This window comes from Tiliqua scincoides, chromosome 5 (genome assembly GCF_035046505.1).
Source record: "Tiliqua scincoides isolate rTilSci1 chromosome 5, rTilSci1.hap2, whole genome shotgun sequence".
NCBI lineage: Eukaryota > Metazoa > Chordata > Lepidosauria > Squamata > Scincidae > Tiliqua > Tiliqua scincoides.
The window spans coordinates 30,004,704-30,024,745 of NC_089825.1; the positions used below are offsets into that span (position 1 = coordinate 30,004,704).

General features: G+C 43.5%; 1 pseudogene; it reads left to right on the top strand.

The window, feature by feature from the left end:
- Positions 1 to 3,985: 3,985 nt before the first annotated feature.
- On the top strand, positions 3,986 to 4,105 carry LOC136654979 (5S ribosomal RNA; annotated as a pseudogene).
- The last annotated feature ends 15,937 nt before the right edge of the window (positions 4,106 to 20,042 follow it).

Here is a 20,042-nt window from a genome sequence, read left to right on the forward strand (position 1 = left end):
TATTGCCGGCCTGTAATTTGCTCCAAAGTGGTGGATTGCTGAGGGCCTTTCAAACAAGCGGCGTGAAAAATCTTTGCAAATGAGCACATGCCATTAGTCACCAGAGCCCAGAGAGAGCCATTGTAGTGACTGAACGTATATTAGGGATCATTCTATATAATTTAATTCAGCAACTGGAAATCGCAGATGGAAGACAGAGAGCTGAAGAACGACTCTGCCACCCCCGCCCCTCTGGCCGGCTCGTGCATAGTGAAGGGAAACCAGTGGGAGAGGTGTCCTGGCACCATGGCATATACGTGCACGTTGGCATTTGTGCGGGGAAAAATGTGCTTTCTGAGGATGGTGGAGAATGTGGACATAGCAGGAAATTAGAACAACCTGACACTGGTATAATAACAACAACAACAACAACAACAACAAGGTATTTATATACCACCTTTCTGGTCATCCGATTACTCCTCTGACTTTATTCAAGGCGGTTTACATAGGCAGGCATTTCTAAATCCCTCAAGGGGATTTTTACAATCATAGAGGCTCTCTCTTTCAAGAACCAACAACATTTCAGAATGGATCTTCGTGGTTTGGTCTCACTTCTGACCTCCAGCTCTCCCATGCAGACTGGCAAGCAGCTCCATCTCTCACATGGAGGGCAGCCAAGATGCTTCTTGCTCACACCAAGAGCAGGTGGAATCACTCAGCTGGGCTTGTCAGCTGCTTCAAGGTCTCACCATTCTCAGCCGTTCAGGGAGCTGCTAGTGTCCTCGAACTGGCGATCTTCTGATGCTATCTTCGGGCTAACGGAGGCTCTACCCTCTAGACCAGACCTCCTGCCCTTCTGTGCACATTGTAAAATAGTCCACCCTGCTGTACACACTGAGATTGACTGGTAAATGGAGAAATTCAAAAGGGAGGAGGCATTCAGAATAACATACAAGGCACCCGAAATGACATTTAAAATGCCAATTTGAACACCATTAAAAAAAAAAAATTCACCTAAAGTATATGCAGCTCAGAAAATTCATTATCTGTGATTGATAAGTGACTATCATATTGCTGTCTTCCTTTTGGAAGAAAGAGATTAAAGCAAAACCAATCTGGAACCATTAAAACCATGTATTTTTAACAGAAGAATATGCGCTTCACAACAAATGCACATTAATTGCAGGTTAACTGCTTGAAGAATGTGTTTGTGTGTAAATACGCTTAGCAGCCACAGAAGGGCTAATTAGCAAGTCACAGCGATAAGGAAGCATTGTTCTGAACCAGACTTAGTATGGCAAAGTCTTCATTTGAAATGTAGATGCATGAAACTGATTGTGAAACAGGATGCCACTAAGATCCTCCCCCTCTGGCCTCAAACGGCCCCTGGTTTGGCCAAGTCCCTTACCTAATCCACCCCCCAAACTGTCCCAGCTGCCACCTTATCCACTTTTGCGGGGCATCCAGGGGCGTCCAGCAGGCCCACAGAATCTCCCACCATTTGTACTGGCAGCTCTCAAGACCACACAGTACTGTGATGCTGTATAGGGACTTACAACGGTGGAACATAAGATCCACTGCCATAAGAACCCAATAGGATTGGGCTGCCAGTTCTGTTAAAAAAAGAATTCCTTTACACTTTTCCTTTTATAGACCAGCACACCTCTTGGTTTCTTTCATGCATGTAAAACTATGAAGCTCCCAAGATTCAGTCATTTCCTTAAACATGGCAGAAAACGGGTAGCACTTTTATCAGAGCCCTTAAAAAATAATTGGGAAGAAAAGCCTTTTCAGAGCACTTCTATAATTACTGTTTCCACAGCTGTGGCGAGTCTCTTTTTCTACCTGTGCCGGCAACTTGAATAATAGGAATGTTGAATAATCTTTATTTTGCCCTTTCGAGAAGAACTTCCTTTCTCCTTATGAAAAACAGCCAGGCCCTTTCTGCAACACAGTGGCCTCCGTGCCTTTGCTATCCTCCTCTCTCTATCACGGAGACACAGAAGAGTACATTCAAAGCAGAGGCAAAGAACTGAGGGCTGGAAGAATAGGGACCTGACAGCATCAAACAGAGCAGCCAAGCAGAGGTGGCGAGGTTGCTTGCCATCCCTGTAAGTTAGTGTTTTGAAGGAAGACATAATGGTTGAAATGGAAACTGGTTGGTTCCATGAAAAGGGCTTGCAATCTGCCCTTCACTTGTCCTAACACATCAGGTTTTGAAAAGGAATTTATGGAACATTTTTGCATTGCGTTCATGAATGTTATTGCCTTACTGCAATGAAACAATGGGAGGGATCTTTGTACCCAAAGGGATAACAACCAACCAACCAACCAACCAACCAACCAACCAACCAACCAACTAGCAGTGGTTACCAAATGAAACTTAGAAATAAGAAACAGAAGTGCTTGTAATTTGCCGCACGCGAACTGACATTGCAAACAACTGCAAAGAAGGCAAGAGTTGAAAAGATCTCACAAAATAGTAAATAGAGACTATGTAAAAAAAAAGGAGGAGACCATCAACCATATTAACTGTGGGGGCAGTAAGATCACACATTCCAATTATATGAAATGACATGACTGAGGGTCCAATCCAGACCCATGGGTGCTGGCTTACAGACCCGTGCTTGCAAGCCCTTACCACAGGCCCAGCTCTAGAGCTAGCCCAGTCTAAACCCACACTGGGCCAGCTCCTGTGCTGAGCTAGCGTTCAGCCACCAAGTGGTCACCCAGAACATCGGCTGGCGGAGAGGTGAGTGGGGGCGTGGGGGAGGTGTGGAGGTGGCATTCCAGGGTGGGGGGAATTGCAGGGGGCGAAGGCAGGTGAAGGGTGTGGAAGAGGCATCGCAGGGGAGTAGGGCAGGAGGGGGTAGGACCAGCAGAGCTCAGCTCCACCAGATCCTGAGCCCTGTGTTGGACCGCACGATCCAACACAGGACTCTGATTCTGTGCCGGCTCCAGAGCCATTGCAGAATCTAGTACTCCATGTGGGGCTACTATTACGTGAAAATCCCCTTCTGCCTTTTAGTTGTGATTTTCTCTCTATATCTGGTTATGTTACTATGGACTAAAATATCATGCAGGCTAAACTTCTCCCAGCACACAGGCCACATTTCCAGAACTCTGGTCAAGTCACAAGCTCATGGTTACACAACCACCACCACCACCACCCCCCATGGCCACACATTATGTGAGGAAGTCTGGTGTCCTACATTACTATATTCATTGTATTGTTTTAACCCAATCACTGTTTAAGTACTGTAAGCAAACTTGAACTGCCTTCCTGAGTTGCTGATTCATTGTATTGTTTAAGTTCCCCCATCTAGGAAGCCAGCCATAGACCCCATTGAATTTTGCTGATAACTGACATCCTGATCCTCTTTCAATGTTTTACAAACTCCAAGTACCCTGCTGTGTGGTAGTAATCAAGCTACCATCCAGCTCAGGACTGTCTCTGAACCCCCTTTTAAGTGAGGGCTTCCTCCCACATGCTCTTTCTCTCTCCAAGGACCAACACATCTGTGTTGTGTCAAAGGGTCCTCTTCATAGGACTCTCCCCCCCCTCCAACTACTCTACAGGACAGGTAACTATCTTGTGCCTGGAACTCTTTCCCTTCTTCCTCCCCTCCTTTTTCTCCCCTTCTCTCCCCATCTTTAGTTAGCAGCTGGGGTTGGCAGATCAGGGACCCCTAAAACCCTTCCCTACAACTTTTCCTTTTTCTAATTTCCTTGGATGCACCAAATACTCTCCACATGCAACCACCATGAAAGCTAAGTACACTAGATTCAAGTACTAGGACCAAGAAACATACACTTATCATTTCTCCATGTGCATTATGTTTACCTTTGTGCTTTTGTAATAAAACTACATATAATCTTTTATTAAAAATTATCTTTCTCTCAGTCACCTATTTAAGTAAAAGGGAATTTCTCTGCATTACGCCATCTTGTTTTCCAGCCTACGATCCTAAGGTTCCAATAAGGGCAGTGTAATAATTCCCCCAACCCTTGCAGCAACTGTTACCCTGCACATGCCTGATCTCGTCTGATCTTGGAAGCTAAGCAGGGTCAGGCCTGGTTAGTACTTGGATGGGAGACTGCCTGGGAATACCGGGTGCTGTAGGCTTATACCATAGTCTTTTGAGACTGAAGGTTGCCAACCATAGGTTGCCAACCAATAATTCCCCTAAATAAAACAGCCCTTTTGGTAACACTACTTTCCTTACTTGGGGGAAGGGGACAAAAGTCCCCTTTTCCCCAGGAGCCGCCATGGGCTCTCTGGTTGCACATTGGAGCCATTTTGGTGCCATGCAGCCACATGCTCTGGGCAACTCAGGATTGGACTGTAAGAGCCCAAACTTATCCTTTCCCTGACATAGCATGCAGCCACACTAAAAAGGGCTGTGCTATATGCTGGGAGGGGTTTGCAGATCAAGAGGCTTGGGGGGAAGGAAAGGAAAATTATTTTCCCATACCCCTCTGTAAACCTCCCAATTGCCAATGGGACATGCACCAGCTCTTTGCTAGTGCAAGTCCAAGGAGAGAACGGGGGTGTGTTGGCTGCTATTAGAGGGGGTAGTATCTGGCACAAATCTCCCATGCTGAGTACCTCCCCCTCCCACCACCATCCTGCCTCCAGCCTTCCCTGGTTCCATCCTCTCCCCCCCATTTCATCCCCCTGTGACCTACCTGAGTTGGTGTGCATTCCTTGCCTCGCTGTGCACAGGGCCACGCTAGCTTCTCTGGCAATTTCCAGAAGTGCATGGGTTTGCAAGCTGCAGCAGCACCTTTAGAAACTGCTATAAGGCAGGTACCACTGCTAGAGCATATTAGGATTGGGCTGAAAGTCTTGGCAATGTCACAATGGGATTCAGGTCATTATATAAGAGATTGAACATTTTAAAGGTGTTTCTGGGGCAGGAGGTCTGTTCTAGAGGGTTGAGCCTCCATTTGCCTGAAGATAACATCCGAAGGTCGCCAGTTCGAGGCCACTGGCACCGTGCAACCTTGAAGCAGCTAACAAGCTGAGCCAAGCTATTCCATCTGCTCTGAGCGTGGGAGGATGGAGGCCAGAATGTGCGACCAGATCAAGAAAGAAACATCTGAATGTTGTGGTTTCTTGAAAGATAGAAACCTTCTTTCAAATTGTAAAAATCCCTACGGGGATTTAAATTGCCTGCCTATGTAAACTGCCTTGAATAATGTCTAAGGAGAAATCTGAGGACCAAGAAAGGCGGTATAGAAATACCTGTACTATTATTATTATTATTATTATTATTATTATTATTATTATTATTATTATTTCTTTGTTTCTTTCTTAGCAGTGTTCATTAGCTATCCTCATCTTTCAGACAGGGAACTCAGAATGAGAGTGTGTGACTTGCCTAAGGGTATCTTGTGAGTTTGTGGCAGAGGTATAATTTGACCCCATCATTGGCATCCTTCAGACTTCAAAGACTATGGTATTGTGCTCTGAATGGTGGTTCTGGAACATCATCTAGTGTGTCTAAAAAGGCCAATTCGGGAGTGACAATCCCTTCCACACTGGGAGCAAGTGCAATCTGTCCCTGGTCTGTCTCCCTGGCTATGGGCCTTAGCCTCAGTCTGTTGGGCAAGTGTCTCTTCAAACTGGGAGAGGCCATGCTGCATAGCCTGCCTCCAAGTGGAACGCTCAGAGGCCAGGGTTCCCATCTATTGAAGTCCATTCCTAAGGTCTTCAGATCCCTCTTGCAGATATCCTTGTAATGCAGCTGCGGTCTACCTGCAGGGCGCTTTCCCTGCACAAGTTCTCCATAGAGGAGATCTTTTGGGATCCGGCCATCTCACATTCTCACGACATGACCAAACGCAGGCGTTTCTGTTTCAGCACTGCATACATGCTAGGGATTCCAGCACGTTCCAGGACTGTGTTGTTTGGAACTTTGTCCTGCCAGGTGATGCCGAGGATGCGTCGGAGACAGCACATGTGGAAAGCGTTCAGTTTCCTCTCCTGTTGTGAGCGAAGAGTCCATGATTTACTGCAGTACAGAAGTGTACTCAAGACGCAAGCTCTATAGACCTGGATCTTGGTATGTTCCATCAGCTTCTTGTTGGACCAGACTCTCTTTGTGAGTCTGGAAAATGTGGTAGCTGCTTTACCACCAATGCGTTTGTTTAGCTCAGTATCAAGAGAAAGCGTGTTGGAGATTGTTGAGCCAAGGTACACAATTTGATCCAGGGACACCCTGATTTGTAGTTAGTTCTATTAGCCACTATACCACATCAGCTCTCCAAAAAGAAGGGGGGAAAAGACTGAAATCACACCGATGATCCCTTTCTGATCCACAATGACCAAGAGAATCGCAGAAGATGATTGTGGGGAATTTTTATGGGTAAATCCATTTCAGATCTAGGTAAAAATGTTGTAGTAGGATGTAGAGAATCATAGTGAGATTCATCAAAGACTTGTCCTTAATTATACTGTATTTAACATTCAAACAAATGCATGGTCTGAATCATGGAAGAATGGCAACTCCTACTCATCCCAAATGGCATCTGTGTGGACAACAACTTCGTTTGCCCCCTTTTCCAGAAAAGTTCACAACTCTCAAGTTGTCCCACCCTAACTGCTTAAAAAAAAAAAATCTCATCTCTGAAATGTTTTCTAATTTATTAGAATTTCAGCAGAATCGGGAAACCTTTTACATCAAAGAGCATCTGTTTTGACATCAACAAGATTTGGCAGAAGGCCTGAAGCAAATCTCATGAAAGATATCTAGGCACAAGAAAAGAATGACAGAGGCAAGTTCCACTCTCACTCTGTGGGATAGATTTATAAGCTGCACAAATCATCAGAGCTTTTTTCCTTTTCAGATGAAGGGAATGATGCCAATTTATGCTATCAAACAAATGTAGAAATGTGTTTTTCCCAGTGTACTGTTATGTCAGTATTTTTCTTCTTTATCTTTTTTTTTTTAAGGTTTTCATTGGTACCTTCATTTTTTTGGAGTTTTTTTTTGCAGAGTCCTGATGGAGGAGAAGAAAATCTCAGCTACTATGCTGGCTTCTCTATCTGATTACAAGCACAGAAAGAGTACCATTGTGTCACACCTGGCATCTTAAATATGAGATGCAACAACTAGGCTCCGAACCAATGCTTGGAAAAGAATAGAAAATGCTTGTGCATGAAAATGCCCATCACACCTCTTTGCTGAAAGCACAGTTGCAATTTTGAGGCCAAAAAAATAACTGCTGGTTTCTGTTTCTTTGGATGGGATACAGAACACAGACAGAAGCATCTGTGTCTGTCAGCCTGATCAACAATGTAGTAAAGGGTTGGCTTTGCATCAAATGGCAGACCAGTCACAAAGGAAGCTGCATAATATTGAACTGGGCCACTTGTCCATCTAGGTCAACATAGTTTACATTGATGATGACAGCCCTTCAGAGTTGCATGCAGGGTCTTTTCCCGTCCTACCTGGAAGTGCCTACATGCACTTTGGATCTTCTACATGCAAATCATGTGCTGTACCACTGGCCACATCCAGCCAGTTCCTATGATTGATGGTCCAGAAGAATCACATGGACTACGCCATTCTGAAAACCAGCTGTTTCGGCATATTGACAATGTTTTGAATTTGGAGAATAAGTTTTAGAATTTCGGAAAGCGCTATAGCAAGAATTCACAGCATGCCCAGTTTCTGTGCACTGGGATGATGATGATGATGATGATGAAGATGAAGATGATTTTAAGTAAGGCAACATTCAGTTATGTGATCTGACCTCTAGTTGCATTCTTAAGTGGTACTTTAAAAACCCAGGAGCGTCATGCCATTTCCATCCCTGAATCTGTAGTTTGGCTTTCAGTGCTCCATCATGGAAACTCTGAAGTGCTACAAGATCTGCTGATGCAAAAGTCCCATAGGATTGGGCTGTTTGTCTCATTGAAATGAATGGGACTTCAGAAAGTCATGACTAACTTGTCTCATTGATTTTAGTAGTGCTGAGTCATGATGTCTAACTTTCTTTGGATACAACTGGGCTTCTCTTGGCACACCATCTGCCCCCAGATGATGTATTGGATGCAACCATTGCCTCTACTAGTTAGTGGTCAGCCTGGCAAGAGCTCACTGATCCCTGACACCATCCCACCAACCAGAAGTGTATTAAAATGGAATTTACATGTGTCCTTTTTCCCCCCTGTAAATTATTTTTTGTTTCTACTCTTGGAGAAAATTGCTGTCAAAAAGTCTCTCCCCCCCCCCCCCCCAAAAAAAACCATTGTGAAGATGAGCCACATGTCATTTCTCACTGGGAAAACTACCAAGCTGTCAAGATTTAAGTTGAACTTTTAAAACTACTTATGCTTGTGATTAGAGATTAATGAATACTGACATCACCGTTTTGTAACGAATCTCTAATTACGGCTGTATAGATGAACAGGAAGAAAAATACAAAGCGAGCAATTGGGTGCGATGCCACTCAGACTTAAAAAAAAAAAAAGAAGAGATTCATGAAATGTTTCCCATTTCATTTTCTGAAGCTAATCAAAACTTACTCTGCTGAAAAGATATGGAACGATGGTGAATATGCAGAATTTCTAATCCACTATTTGCATTAGGACACCCACACACTCTTCCATTCAGATCGGTTTCTTGTTTTAAAATAGATCTGGTCAGAAGGAGCGGCTATTTAATGTGAAAATGCTGAAATACATGAATAATAGCTATTAATAGGAGCGACTGAATAGAGACAGAGTGATTCACACTCCATAGGTGTGACTTGAAGAGCATAGTAACATTAGCAGTGCTTTCTTGTCTGTCCCTAATGTTGCTATGCACTTTGATTCACACCTATAGAAACCAACAGATTAATATTAATTAACAGATTAATTAATAATTAATTAATGTGGCTTCAAAATATTTTAAACAAAATAAAATGATCCAAACGACACTAGAACGATTTGAAATGCGGGGCACAAAAATCGGTGTATTTGAAGATAAATCAACATGATCTAACCATCTTCTGGAAGATCTGTAAGGAGGGGAAGAGCCAAATTGAACTCCCTGGGGACACTTACAGTCTGAAATGTTACAATCTACTCTACCTTCTCAGCATTCTGCACAAATCATTCACACCTGATCCTTCTGCATGTGTCCAGTGGTGTCATTAGGGTTTGCATCACCCAGTGCTTAACCCCATGATGGACCTCCTCTCATTCAGTAGGCAGGGCAATGCCATGGGCAGTGGGCATAGTAATGCACCATCGCCCTACCACCACTGTTGTTTTGGGCTATAACTTTTGAAAGAATAGAGATATTTCGACGTGGTTTGTTTCATTGCATTCTGGATTAAATTACTCATCAAATGATGTATAACATGATGTTATTATTCAAAAATACCAAGATTTAAAAATTTTTTGGCGAGGTTATGGCCAATTAAGCAGAAAAAGTAAAACACAATTGCCTTATGTAACAAAAAGTGGATTTCTTAACTCAAAACAGACCAATGAGACTGAGGGCACAATCCAGACCTGCACTTGGGCCAATGCAAGTCCCTTGTGCTGGCCTAGGAGTGTTGAAAAGTACAGTAAAGCACCTCCTCACACCGACATGGGCCCTGGGGAGTTGCGTTGGCAAAGCTCAGCCTATGCAGGGGTCTGGGGGGGGGAATGGGGAAGCAGGGAGGAAATGGGAGGTGTTTTGGGGCGGGGAAAGGACGGGTGGTACCATGGATAGGAGAGTGGGAATTGGGGCCAGGATCCGGCAGTTATGCTGGATCCTGACCCCGTTCCCAGGCAGCCTGGAGCAGTCCCAGGCTGCTTGGATTTGAGCCACCGATTTAGGTGGCACAGATCTGAGTAGCCCCATTAGAGCTCCAGTGGCCTGCCTGTTTCCAGCACAAGTTAGGATTGCGCCCTGACTGCCAAGCAATGAGGTGTTATTATGACACAGTAGGGAACCGATAAGATGTTAGTATGAGTCAGCTCTCATTTCCATGTATCAGAGCTAATAGCAGAACTCTTACTCAGTTGTGTGAGTGCCATCAAGTTGACCACTGGTTTTTTGTTGGTTACTGATTTGTTGGGTGACCTGCAATTTTGTAAAAATAAATATAGTGGGGGTTACTCCAACCCTAGTGATGTCAGTTGGGCTAAGCATATGATATTGTAAATAATTCTGTATGATATGGTACAGGAGAAGATTTATCATGGGGGGATGCAATGAATTCTTGAGCTGGCTACCAGTGACCCCCAGCAGGCTATCCTATCACCCTCTCACCCTAGCAGCCTTTGTTGGCACAGCTGCACGCTATAGGGTAGCAGGAGAAAGGATTGGGCGGTTACTTCTGAGTAAACATGTATAGGATTGTGCTGTTAACCTTCTCACATACACAAACTGCCACTTTATAAAACAACTGTGAGCATCACTGACACATTTTACAGATTGGCTGCAAGATCAGATTGGTTTGCCGTGGCTTCTTCTAAGCAAGCTTGTGCGTGTGTGTGTGTGTGTGTGTGTGTGTGTGTGTGTGTGTGTTCTGTAAGTATTATTGTGTTTGGGTAGCGATAAAATGTTATTGCTGGAACCCAGCCATTTATACTGCTTACTGTCAGCCACTAAAATTAATAATTTAATGGCTTATGGTTAATAAAATATTGTTACTTTTAGAATGTAAATTACTGCTAGAAGAGATGTAATTTATCTTTCCAACGTAACATATAAAAATTGCATACACACTGGGCAGAAGAAAAAGCCGTCCACAAATTCCCACTTTTAATACATTTTCTGCCTCTGGACAGATGTGGGCAACAATCGCTCAATGCCTCTGCCAGAAATAGAGAAGTTTCTAATTTCTGGGATGCAAAACCAGCATTTGCTTTGCCCTGGACTATTGCTTTTAATTTCTTCATTGTGACAACAAGCATTATTCTTCCTAATATCACTGAGCAGAGCTTTACCAAGCCCACATTTCAAATCTTTGGATGAATCATTGGTTTTGGGACCTTTGGATATTGATTAACTCATCCACTTGCCATGATTTGCTTCTGTTGCAAATTCACTACATAACCGAATGAGCTAATTAATGTTTTTGCTTTGGAGCATTTTGAATTTCTTTGCTGTCTCTTCATTGCTTGATACTTTATCTGTTTGCCTGTCTGTTCGTACATTCTGTTTGTCTCACACCCTTCACAAAAAGACCATTTGGGATTGCAAACACGTAACTATGTGATTGTATGTTCCCCACATGGAAAAGTTCATAAACATAGAAAAATCCTGCATGTAGGTAGTGACACTTTTTGAAATGAGAAATGAAGAACTTCTCCATAAGGCTATTGCACCAGCAGCTTCTAGATCAGGGGTGTCAGACATAAGGCCGGCAGGCCAGATGCAGCCCCTAAAAGCACTTTATTCAGCCCCTGTTATAATTGGAATCTCTCAGCATGATAACTGGACTCTCTCATACCTTGAAATTATGAACAAAATTTACACATTTTCCCTTCTGCAATTTGCAGCTAATTAGTTTCTGTCTGAGAACAAAGTGCTTATTTGTGGCCATCATCTGCTTAATGATGTCACTACCTGCTTAACGATGTCACTTCCGACTCTGAGCAGGCAGTATAAATGCTAACTTTGACCCTCTGTAAGAAACGAGTTTGACACTCTTGTTCTAGACAGCACTGAAAATTTTTGCAGTTAACCCACCCTTATTGGTGGAACTCAGATCCTGACAGTATTTTAGGTAAGGATTCCTCCTCCCAACCGGACTCTGAAATGGAATTCCTTGTACTGCCAGGTAAGTACTGTACCATCTGGTGTAGGCTTCAGCTCAGGTACATTGATATGTCTGCTCTTAAGGCCTTGTAGATGGTTGTGGAAGTTCCAGTGCTGATTTCTTTATCCAGTGTATAATTACTCTGTGGAACTCCTTGCTACAGGATCTGGTAATGGCATCTGGCCTAGATGCCTTTAAAAGGGGATTGGACAGATTTATGGAGGATATGTTTATGCCAGATACAAGGCAGTGGAAATAGGACAGAGAAATCTTGTTGTCTTATGTGCTCCCTGAAAGATCTGGTAAGATACAGGAAGCTGGACTAGATAGACCTTTGACCTGATCCAGCAGTGCTCTTCTTATGTTCCTTTGGGAAAATCCAGTCAAGGCGCATTAGGTCCTCCAATGTGGCAGATTTCATGGGTGGGGTGCTTTCCTGAACCTTGGAGTTACCCTCAAAGTGCCCTGGCTCTCTCTGATTTGAGTTTGTGCTGGAGCTGGCAATGGGTCAGGCTCCAAAGAGGAAGTTGAAGTTGTTTCTCATTCTGGGCACAGCATCATTTAAGCTACCCAAAAATGAGCCTACTGCAAACATGTAGGCCTCTTTTAGAAATATGTTTTCTTCTGCAATTACCTGTGTTTCATCTGAAGATGGAAAGGCAAAGACAGCTATCTGCACCATGTCAGCAACATGCTTTGTCTTTCTATAGCTCATTATAGCAAGCCTATACAGAGCACATGCAGTAACAATGATCACAGGCAATTTGAATAGGTGATATAAAAGAATTGTTCTTAAAAGTTCTCTGCAGTTTTCCTTTCCCGTTTCCTTTTCTTTTCAACCAAACATTAGAGCCATGACATCAGATTCTATACATTACTGCTCTCTGCTTGCCTCCCTACTGGGAAAATTCAGTGTCATTTAAGTAACGCACAATGCCCAGAGAGCATTCCTTTACCTTAGAAAACAGGCTCAGGCGCCCAGAACTGAGAAAAAGAGTGTCCTGCTGTGAAAAAGAATATGGTTTATGCCCCAACACTGTTATTTGAAGGCTACTAATGAACTGGACCATTAACAGATAACTGACATGACTCTCAGCAGGGACTGTGGGATTTTATTGGATCTTTTAAGTTACCTGGATAAAATACTGAGAGGAGCAGCTGGCCATCAGTGTCCATCTTACTCACTCAAAACCAAAGATGAGCAAAAGAAGACATCAAAAGAACTTATGGCTCTTTTAAAGGCTAGCCATTATAACTCTTGCAAAAAGAAAAGTTGGGTAGAAAATATTTTAGAAATGTGATTGTTCCTTTGTTTTATTCTAGCATTGTTCAAACTATGAGTCAGGATCCACTAGGTGGGCCGCAAGCCAGTTTCTGGTGGGTCACATAGCACCTAGGTCAGACACCATTGAAAATGCAGAGCTGAAAATGCAGGGTACAGAGTTGCTGGGCAGGTTGGGCTCCCAGTGGGAGAGAGAAGCATGGTGTTTTGCACTGAATAGGTGGGAAGAGGGGATCTGGAAAGGGGGGAGGGCTGTGTGGGTGATGGAGAAGGACATATGTTCTGCTTTAACTTCCGAGCTGGAAAGTTTGAATTCCGAGCTATGCAAATTAACAGCATAAGAGAGTAATGGGACTTTTGGCTGATCACAGCTTAAGTTTGAAGCCTTAATTGATGATGTCACTTCTGGCCCTGACATCACATTCAGGTAAATGACATCATTTCCGGTGGGTCCCAACAGATAGTCGTTCTAAAAAAGTGGATTCTGTTGCTTAAATGTTTGAGAACCACTGTTTTATTCATTTGTGATCAGTGATGTTTAATTTAAAATCCCTTCTTTATGGGTTTTTTTTAATACTACCAAATAATGTTTTGTTGAAAGTATTGTCCTAAAGCAGGGGTGTCCAAAGTTTTTGGCAGGAGGGCCACATCATCTCTCTGACATTGTGTTGGAGGCCGGGGAAAAAGAATTAATTTACATTTCAAATTTGAATAAATTTAAATACGTTTACATAAATGAATATGTTAAAGATGAACTTATATGAATGAATGAAGGTCTTGCAATAGCTCAAGGCCTAAAAGGCCTTGCACAAAGCAAGGCCGGCCTTTCCTTTGCTGCCGCTGCTGCATCACAGATGTGAAACAGCAAGCAGTAGAAGGAGCCCTCATCCCATAGCTCACATGAGAGGTCAAACAGTTGCCCTCAAGCTGAGAGCAGTTGCATCGGGCCAGTGTGGGCTCCAACAAATCACCGGAGGGCCAGAGGCTCATTAGAGACTGGGGGCTCCGTGAGGGCCGCATTGTGAGGCCTCGAGGGCCACAAGTGGCCCCTGGGCCGGGGTTTTGGGCGCCCCTGTCCTAAAGAAAACTCTGAATGAGAACAGACTCAGCACAAAATATTGGCCACACAGATTTAGAATGTACTGTCAATTTCACCAAAGTATCTCACTGTTTTGCATATGCGTATTGATCCATCCTAACTGAGGGCATGAAAGTTCATGGACATGACTGATCACGGACATTACTATATTACTACTGTATCTCTAGCTTGAAGGATTTTGATAGATAGAACTGAGGATTTAAAAAAGCCACATAGAGAGTCTTGTTTGAAAAGTGAAGGATAAGGAAAAAAATGACTTTGATTATATATTTTCTGCATTTTTTAAAATCCATCTGGCATAAAATTAAGAACAAAAAGGGATGTCTTGGGCTACAATCCAATACACAGTTACCTGTGAGTAAGAACCACTGAATTAAATGAGAATTACTTCTGAGTAGATGTGCATAGGCTTGTGCTGTTGATTAATGACCCCTGCTAATCATTTTGAACAAATGACACAATAATAATAATAATAATAATAATAATAATAATAATAATAATAATAATAATAATAGTACAGGTATTTATATACCGCCTTTCTTGGTCTTTATTCAAGACTTTATTCAAGGCGGTTTACATAGGCAGGCTTATTAAATCCCCGTAGGGATTTTTACAATTTGAAAGATTGTTCTATCTTACAAGGCTTACTTGCTCCCACTACAAATTAATTTTGTATTAATCATAAATGCCATTCATATGCATGTACACATATATTCAAAGGATCTACATCCTATCAGTTATAGCAGGATGCTTGGCAGACAGAGTTGGTTTAAACAAGCAATTAACCAGTAAGTTATTGAGCATTTTAAACAAATATACTGCATGAGACTCAAATTGAAGGAGTTCTTTTTAACAGTGTTTTGATTGCACAGGTGCCTATGCTTTGATTTATCATGTACCAAAAAAACAACAACACAAGATCCAAATGTCTAACAAATTGTGTTCATTTTCATCAATTTGGGCAAGCAGTGCGAAAGCGGCTATAAGCAAATGTTTTAATAAAAAGATTTATAGGAGTTTGAGATTAGTTACGTAATCCAACTTCATATTTATGTTTTCCCCTCTTTGGGGGGTGATTTAAATGACAAAAAGCTGCACACTATGCACACATTATATGCAGATATTGTTGCTGTTCTTGCAGCGATGTGCAGAAACTCCTTTGTCTTCCATAAGACAGGGGCCCTAATCTCTCCAAGGCTCCACACGGTCAGAAATGGCTGTCCTGAAGCAATTTGGTGGTGTGTGCAATGACACGATGACATCATCATACCACTGCTGAATCACTTCCGGGTGTGGCATAGGGGTAAGTGTAGGGTGTTGCATGATGCGTGGGGGTGACACCCACCCAGGGGTGCCCGTGCTGGCGACCCCACTTCATATAACAATGGATGCAGATCATTCCTTGTTCCTCTAGGTGCCCAATCCTATCCATATCTACTCAGAAGTAAATTCCATTGTAGTCAATGGGGCTTACTCCAGGTGAAGTGTGGATAGGATTGCAGCTTAGAGCTCTCCACACACACAAAAAATCAGTCGACTACATGTGGAACTGCTTTAACCCCTCAGCTCTTGACTTGAGCTTGAAATATATGCAAAAGCTTAACTTTGTTAATGTGGAATACTGGGATGCTTATGCATCTCTATGCCTTTATACAGTATCACCTTCAAAACTGTGAAAGCCTGCATCAAAATAGTCATCATTTTCCACTTTGTCTGCCCCAAAATCCACAATTCTGAAGACATACATGGGAACCTATCATTGAATAGTCTAGTACAGGGGTGTCCAAACTTTTTGGTAGGAGGGCCACATTATCTCTCTGACACTGTGTTGGGGGCCAGGAAAAAAAACCCAATCAATTTACATTTCAAATTTGAATAAATTTACATAAATGAATATATTAGAGATGGAACTTACATGAATGAATGAAGGTTCTGCAATAGCTCAAAGTCTATAAAAGGCTTGCACAAAGTAAGGCCGGCCTTTCTCTTGCTACCGGTGCTGCATCACAGATGTGAAACAGCAAGCAGTGGAGGGAGCCCTCGTCCCACAGCTCAAGCAAGAGGTCAAGCAGTTGGCTGTCAGACTGAGAGCAGTTGCAACAGGCCAGTGCAGGCTCCAGCAAGTCTCTGGAGGGCCAGAGGCTCATTGGAGACTGGGGGATCCCTGAGAGCCGGATTGGGAGTCCTCGAGGGCCGCAAGTCCTGAGGGCTGGGGTTTGGGCACCTCTTGTCTAGAAAAAAAACCCCAAATCCCCCCAATCATAAGCATGTGACACCCAAGTCACCACCTCCACCACTTCCTTCTTTGCTGCTTTTTGTTAACACTCTCTCCTACCATACTGAGCCTACTGAGCCTGGAGTGAGACCGAAGTCCAACCTGGAAAACTTGATTAAACCAAGTGTAAGAACAACTGGAAAATCATGTTGGAAGCACAGGCAAAACAGATCAACAAGGCCATTTGAACACTCCCCTATTCATTCCTGACATCTCTTGAAACTAGCAATTTTCTGCATTATTTTTCCTATTTTCTTACAGCGCCTCTTTTTCTTTTCCTTCTTCAAATGTCAGCCACACAAATCCTGTTCAGCTGAGCTGGAAAGAGTGGTTGTAACTAAACTTTTCTGGCCCTCTGGCGCCTTAATCTAAGCCTCCTCCTGCTGTTTCCTATCAGTGTTCAATTTGCATTAGTCCTGTAGCCCCCAAGAAAAACTTTTTAGTATTCAGTATTGCACTTTATATATATGAAAAGCCTTTTTGAAGATGGTGGGGGGAAAAAAATCATATATATATATATATATATATATATATATATATATATATATATATATATATATATATATATATATGATTTTTTTCCCCCCACCATCTTCAAAAAGGCTTTTCATTTCATGTGTTGCGGAGGTATGGTAAGTAGTTGCCACCACAGCTGTCCTTGCCTCAGATGTTTCCGAGCGTATGATATGGCATCACGCACTGCTACTGGCAGAGTTGAACGATTTCTTCACATTTCTGTTCCAAGCGGCCTCTTTCAGGGCTTTGATAACTCAGCTGTAAAATTTCACTTTGGGCTGAAAGTTAGCATTCCAAAGAAGTGGACCTGGAGGACTAGCTGGCTGGTATAGCTTCATGTATTAGCAGAAAGGACCACTGATATGAGGCTGTCGGTATGAACGTTGATGGAATTCGTGGGAGAAAATCCCCAAATTCTTCTCTCTTCCTGAATATATCCAGGCTCTCAGTTTGCCGTTTCAAATATATGGATGTTCTCCGAGAACCTCACTTTGACCTTCAAGTAATACAGTAGCACTACTGCCCGTAGTAAAGGGAAACACACATTGGTTTTGAGGGATTGTAGTCTCTTACCATTGCTGGCATGCAGCCTGATGCAGTAGCAGAAGACTACAAGTCCCAAGGGTCACATCTGTGGTGGTTGCTCTCCAACGGAGGAAGTAGGATGTCAAAGGGGTTTGGGCTGAACATACCTGGGGGTTGGCCATCTAATCCAACACATGAAGCAAGGGTGCAACACAAATGGGTTTTTGATGGAGAACCCTGGTTGCATCACTGGGGAATGGCCACCTCTGTCTGAGACCCTGGGCAGGGTTGGTTGACTCTCATTCACCTCCTGTCAACTCTCAGTCCCAGTATGGCTCCAAGTCAGGACACGGTCCAAGACCGGGCTGTCCACTGGGGCGAGGTCATCTCACAAGTGGCTTTCATCTTCCCAGGCCAGCTTCCAAGGTATGTACACTGATTCTTCGCCAGTCTGAGCCACCACACCAATGCCACAATCCCAATTAGGGCCTATCGACTGGTGGTGGCCTGAGCCAGCTGTGTGCCCCTGACACCAACCCCAAGGCCAACTGACCCTTTGTGGGGGTGAAGGATGTTGCCTGACTGGGATGAGGCTGAGGTACCACCTGTTGATGGTACTGTTGATGGTACTGTTGGCTCTGCTGAGTTAGTTTCCAGCTGGTCATCTACCCCAGGCTTGCTAGAGCAGGCTTTTATATCACTGGCAACAGGGCAGTCCTGGGTGAGGTTGGTGCTTTGCATATTTAGAGCTATGAGACTGGCTAAGAACTGGCCCAACCACTCACCTTCCCACTCTGCTGGCATTGCCAACCTGGGATCCACCACCATTATCCCGACACCAGGGCTTTGAGAGCATAGGAATGGCTTGCTAACTGCTTAGCTCATGCACCCTCTCCTTAAAACTGTGCCCTTTAGATTGTGTTCAGAGACTTGGGTATGTTATGCACGGCACCTAAAATATTCTAGGTTCTTTTCCAACAAAGTATTATGGTGATTTATTATGGTAATGTAACCTGTGAATGCTCCTATGGACTGCATGTTAAACTGTAGATCAGGGCTCACCAGACCCTGGCCCGCTGACTGGATCTGGCGTTCGCCGAAATCCCTCCCATCTGTGAGCTGCATTTACTGTTCCGTTGTTCTGCCACTTCATTCTTCAACCATGTGGGGATAGGGACACACTGGGCAGTTGTGTCTATGGCCCACGTCCCAGCAGGCTTTGTACCAAGATGTCCACGCCATAGACGTGACCACATTTGGAGACCGCTGCGATGGCTGATAAGAGTTTTCTAACTCAGTTCTGCCTGAAACTTCTGAAAACGGTATTGTGCAGGGATTTGCAAAGCAAGCGAATAAAACACAACTTAATATGCATAGTCATTAAAAGAGCAAACATTGGCTTGAAACGATTTACAGAGCCATTGCACAAGATAGGACACTCACTGATGTCACTCACTGGTGACTGCACAACCGGTGGCCTGCCCCAGTTTCCCTTGTCCAACATGGTGTGAACTTTTCAGGTCCATCAGAATCACAGAAACCAGTGCAACCCGTCATCAGCTACCATAAGGGGCTGGAGGGAGAGTTTCTTGGCAGGGCTCTGAGTCTTGCTTGCTTACTAGCCACAGAGTGCTACCATGTCCTCTCTGCTTGTGACATTGCAGCTACTGTGGATTAACAGGACTGGGCTGTAAGTCTCTTTTTTTCTGCTTTTGGCAAGGTAACTTTTCAGAAGCCCAACAGAAGTTGGAGTGACACAAATAAGGAAAAGAAAAATCCTGGTAAATGTTGGCAAGGTCAGTTAGCAAGCGAGTAGCAGAGAGATTATGAAATAACTTTTCCCATCATCTGAAACAGTTTGCTGGCAACAAACCTCCATATCGTATAGCAAAAGTAGAAGCAGAATAGCGCAAGGAATATGCATAGAAAATATGCAGCTCTCTCCTGTCATGCTCTGTTTTCTTCTACCAATGTAACCATGAAGATCTCATTCTTCTGTGAAGTGCAATGTACTTCTTGACTCTGTTTATAACCCAGTGTATTTGTTAAAGCTGTGGGTAAGTTCCTCACTGAATTTCTTACAATTGACATAATCTGAGCAAAGCAGTAATTGATGGAAAAGTTGGCCAGCAATTGCAAGCATACCATCTCTTTTGGCTCGGGGTCAATGAAGGTCCCTGGCCAAGTGCCATGGGAGCCCTCAATGCATTGGCACCTGCCATCTTTGCTTTCCTGCAACACAGTAGTGTCTGGGGAACCAGTTAAGAAACCAGATGCTTCCAGGAGTAGAATACTGGATACTGTTTGACACTCAGGTTCCCATGAGTACTATTCAAATACAAAAAAGGTCCAGAGTGTTTCACTGAACAATATGATAGGATGCAAAAGACTCCACTGTTTAAAAGGCTGCTTGGTCAATGATCATGGCTACAGACAAAGTAAGAAGAAACAGAGAGGCAGGCAAATCAAGCACGTTGAACTGACTCATATTTCCAATCTAATTTAGATTTACATTAAACTTAGAAAACAGTGAAATCCAAATGCTCCCCTCTTGCGGAGGCAGCTAACTGGCCAACAAAGCCAGTTTGACCCAGTTTTCTTATATGGGAAAT